The sequence below is a fragment of the Galeopterus variegatus genome, unplaced genomic scaffold, assembly GCF_000696425.1.
Source record: "Galeopterus variegatus unplaced genomic scaffold, G_variegatus-3.0.2 Scaffold3699, whole genome shotgun sequence".
Lineage (NCBI taxonomy): Eukaryota > Metazoa > Chordata > Mammalia > Dermoptera > Cynocephalidae > Galeopterus > Galeopterus variegatus.
The window spans coordinates 193-4977 of record NW_007729810.1 but is presented as its reverse complement, the minus strand read 5'-3'; the positions used below and the strand labels follow the sequence as shown (position 1 = coordinate 4977).

The 4785-nt window shown below is 47.4% G+C and overlaps 1 protein-coding gene across 4 annotated transcripts in view; it reads left to right on the top strand.

The window, feature by feature from the left end:
• The window catches only part of FAM120B (family with sequence similarity 120B), a 111541-nt gene extending 106961 nt beyond the window's left edge, over nucleotides 1-4580 (top strand). For all 4 annotated transcript variants that reach the window (XM_008585755.1, XM_008585757.1, XM_008585759.1 and 1 more), the window contains one exon: nucleotides 3500-4580. The gene's annotated coding sequence lies outside the window, so the exon portion shown is untranslated. The remainder of the gene's footprint in view (nucleotides 1-3499) is intronic.
• The last annotated feature ends 205 nt before the right edge of the window (nucleotides 4581-4785 follow it).

The window sequence follows — 4785 nt, the reverse complement described above, 5'->3', positions numbered from 1 at the left end:
GGAGCGCCGCCGCGCTCCCAAGCGGCGCACTGTAGCAGTGCGCCACCAGGCCGGCCCTGAAGTTTAATTTCTGTCAAAGTTAAACCTTCATGTAGTTTAGAGAATTAAGTAGTTCTATAAGGCCGTTCAGCAGGCATGCCAGTCCCCTTCCTCAGTGTTTCCTGAAAGGACCACTCATTCTTCAGCTTTTCAGGGGATTATTTGTAATACTCACTATGTTTCTAAACAGTGTATGTATTGCTGTTTTTGATTTTCTGTTTTAGGAATTATCTATTGAGCTCTCACTGTGGAAATTAAGGAATTTGCCCTTTCACCTCTCTCCCTACCACTGCATTTTCCCGAAGAGTTATACTTTCGGTCAGATTATATTACTGTTTCTATGAAAGAACTATTCACAGCTAAGCCAAATAATTATAACTGCCTTTACTTTTTTGCATTGCATTTGTTTTTCCCTAGAGTTGGACTCTTGGTTTTGTCTATGGTTTGTTTAGTTTTCCATGAATTTGTCATAATTCAATTTCAGATGCTCCCCCATAAATCTACACACATTCATGCACTAGGGATCCCATCCCTCGAACTTCTCAGCAGTGATCCCTGTTCCTGGCCTGCCCCAGCCTCAGCCGGGCCACCTCGCAGGCTGCATCAGCTGCCACCTGAGGTCATCTCAGGAGTTCCTCACAACCCTCCTGCTTGGGTTGGGGTACTGAATCCTTTATCCTCTTTCTTGAGTTATTCCCTTATCCTGAGAAAGAGAGAAAAGGGCATAAATTTTTTGAGCCTTGCAGGTTTGAAAATGTCTGTATCATACTTAACATTTAATAGAAAGTTTACCTGGTTGTAGAATTCTAGGTTGGAAATAATTTCTCTTAAAGTTTTAAAGACTTTGCTTCATTGCCACTGGCTTCCAGTGTTCCAGGCAGGAATCTAATGCTTTTCTGATTTTCACTCCTTTGTATGAACCTGTATTTTCTCTCTGGGTCTTTATAGGGCCTGTCTTTGTTGCTACGCGTCTGAAATTTCATGACTGTGGGTCTGTTTTTACCCACCGTGCTGGGCACTCAGTGGGACTTTCTGTCGGGTCCCTACGTCCCTCATCACAGCATGCTACAGTGTTAGTGACCTGAACAGACGGCGGTGTGATTGCCGTGGTGCACCTTTGACCTTCAGTTTTGCTGCTGTAGAGAGTGTCCCACTGGCTGTCCATCGTCCTGCCTGAGCACAGGTGCCGTGCGTGTGTGCTCAGGTCTCTGTCGTTGCCCATGGCATCTCCAGGAGTGGAGCATGGAGTGGCAGGTGTTTGTCTTCCTCCTGTGTGGCCTCCTTATTCCACCTCCTTCCTGTCATTCACCTTCTAGTTTGCTGGAACCTTGTTACAAAGTGAGCACTCTCTGCTGGGCCTGTTCCCACGATGGAAGCTGTCTTTGATGTGCTGCAACGATGTCACTGAGTTCCCTGCTGTCTCATAATCTCCAGAGAGCAGACGCAGCTCTTTCTGTTATTTTTTTAGTAACGGGAGCTGCAGCTTCAGTACCAGTGTTCTAGATCAACTGAGTTCCCTGCTGTCTCATAATCTCCAGAGAGCAGACGCAGCTCTTTCTGTTATTTTTTAGTAACGGGAGCTGCAGCTTCAGTACCAGTGTTCTAGATCCCACACCATCAAGACTTTGCCATGTTTGCTCAGCTTTCCGTGTCTCCACTTTGCTTACTAACTGTGACTTCACCTCTTGGGTCTGCCTGTGTCCCATGGCAAGGACAGCATTGCCCTGGCTCTTGGAAAGGCCCAGCCTCCCGACGCCTCCCACAGTGGCCCCTGTAGGGGAGGCCAGCCCCCAGCCCTAAGACCTGTGCCCATGGACCCCCACTCCAGTGCGCCTCATCTGCCTAGGTGGACAGTACCACAAAACTAATTCACACCTCTCAGATCCATACCTTTCCTTGGGGATTTCTTTGGTGATTCCTTCCCTCTGCTGTGGCTCATCTTAGGTTTGACACTGTGTTGTGCACAGTCCTGTTGCCATCTTGGGTTTCCTCTCCTGGAACCTCTGTGTCCTTCTCTCCTTTCTGAGAAATTCCCTCACCTCTGTCTTCTGTCCCTCCCATTCTCTAATTGTGCTGTTTTTAAATTCCATAAACTCTAGAATTGTTCCTTATTTACAGGCATACTCTTTTTTGTTTCGTGGCTGCAACATTCACTCTTACATCTCTGAGGAAATTAATTATGCCAGTAGTTCTGTTTTATTTTGTTTTTTCTTCCTTCATAGACACTATTTTTTCCAAGTTCCTTTTTCTATTTGTTTGTTTTGGTCTGTGTTTTCTTTTTATACTTTTTCTCTTAAATGCCTGGTGGTTCTCGAGGGCCCACTCTTATTTAGGAATTGGACTTTAAAAGGTGATTGGAAGCCTGCACGCCCAGGTGGGCTCTCAGCTGTGGCCTTCTCAGTAATGGCTCATGGGGAAGTCCTGATCCTAGAATCCTTAGTTCTTTTATCTTGGGTTGCTCAGTTTCCTTAAAGAAGAGTCATTTGGTCTCTTTCTGGCGACAAAAAGGGAATGATATAAGTGAAAAATTCTAAAGAAGTTCTAAGTCACCATTGACACTTGGGGTGGGGAGTTCTGTCTTGTGTGGGTTCGGATTCCAGTGCCATTGACATGGATGGACTTCAAGGAGAGGAGAAAGACAGTAGCTCTGGGGCCTGTCCTGGCTGAGGCACCTGCACCAGCCGCTGTGGACTTTGGAGCCAGAGACCTCAGTTTAGTTTCTTCTCTGCTGCCTGCTGACCTCAAAGCCACCACAGGCTTCTCAGCTCCTGGCTCTTCTCTCTGGGAGCCTGGCCTTGTTGGTGCATGTCTGAAGCGGAGTGCACACTCCACGCATGAGTGGCCGTGGCCATTTCGTTGTTGGCTGGGTCCAGGCGGTCAAGCTGGAGACGGTGGTGGCAAGAACCAGCCTCAGTCAGGAATTTTGTAGAGACCTAAGAACAGAAGCTGGGCACCAGCACTGGTGGATCCAGGGGAGACGGGTGAGTCTAGAAAGAGCCCTCGAGTGGCAGGGAGAAAATGATGCCACCATGTGCAGGCCATGGGAAGAGCATTCCGGAGGAGACGGAAGGCAGCCCGTGTGTCTGAGATGCTGTGACCTGCAACATGGGAGCGCGAGCTAGTCCACCACCAGTGGACTTCTTACCAGCCTAGGTGTGAATCTCTGCTGTCAGCAGTTAGGAGATGCGTGCGATACTAGAATTAGGTAGGGTGTAGTTAAGTAAAAATTAGAATAAAATCCTCCCAACACATCCTCATGTCTTCTCGCAAATCTACATGTCAGTTGCTGCAGACACCTTCAAACACACCAGGACGGACTGCTTCGCCCAGAGGGAGTCGCAGCCACCCCACGCCTGCCCCTCCTGCTCAGGGCCTTCGTTCTCAGCGGGAAGGGGAGGAGAGGTTTGGTGCTGTCACTTGTCGCATGGGTTGGACTCTGACCTGATTGCTTGTGTTCTAGGTGGTCCTGCTGATACCTGCATGCTGGAATGGGACAGAACCTTCCACAGTTGAAGAACACGTGGTTTTAAAAGTAGGACAGTAAGAATGAAGTCAACACATCTTGCTTATTCTGCAGTCAAGATACGTAATAAAATTCACCTGTATTTTACATATTACAGACATGCAGGACATGTGTTGAATGGCATAAACTGGACATGATATGTGTTTAGACTGTTCTGTGTGCCACCTGTGCCACAGCAGGGGAAGGGTTGGCACTCTTAAAGGAGCAGGAGTCAGATGCAGAACTAACACACGACGGCTGGAGGTCGCCATCAGAAAGCAACCTGCTGGCCACGCCAGAGTGTCACTGCACCTGCATTCTTAGCTACTAGGATCATGCCTAACTTAAATGTTTGTAAACTTACAGACATCCGTGGTGAATGTATTTTCAGAAAAGAATTAAAAAATGGAGAACACAACTTGGACACAGTTCTGGGGCCACGCAGTAGGCACTGCAAACCTCTCTCCAGCTTGGGAAGGTGGAGTGCAGAGTATCGCCAGAACCCCCCGCCCCCATTCCTCATTTGCTTGGCTGTGTCGAAGCACCAGACTGCACCCACCACACTTGAGAGCTGGAATAGTGCTTCACAGCAAGTCATTCTCCCAGTGCTTGGCCCCATGCTTAAGAGTCTTGTAAAAGTTTGAGTTATGCACATCGTTAGTGTTTCCCGTGCTGCAGCTCTTATGTTTTGATTCCTTGTTTAAATTTGTCTTGTGAGCAATGCTGCTTTGTTATTGGCTCAGGAGTTATCCATTGGTGAGTGGAAAAGACTGTCTGTGGTTACCATTTTGCTCCTAGGAATTTAGCCAGACCATCATCATTTAAATGCAGCCAACCTGGTGACACATGCAGAGGTGACAGGCGTGAACGCAAGTTACTCTGTGCTGCCAGTGCCTTGGAGCTGAGACGCGAAGGCAGTGTGCACAGGGCTGCATGGGTCTGCTGGCTCCTCTTGTGTCATGGTGGTGATGCACGTCTGCCACTTATTGCCAAATATAAATGACTACTCTGCTGTTATGAATAAGAAAACATGACTTAATTTTTGCTTTTGGTTTTCATTAGGACCTATCACTAAAATCCTAGAGCTGATAAGGAGCTTGGGTATCTAAGCTAGCAGTCCTGGTGACAAACAAGTATGACTACTCTGCTGTTATGAATAAGAAAACATGACTTAATTTTTGCTTTTGGTTTTCATTATGACCTATCACTAAAATCCTAGAGCTGATAAGGAGCTTGGGTATCTA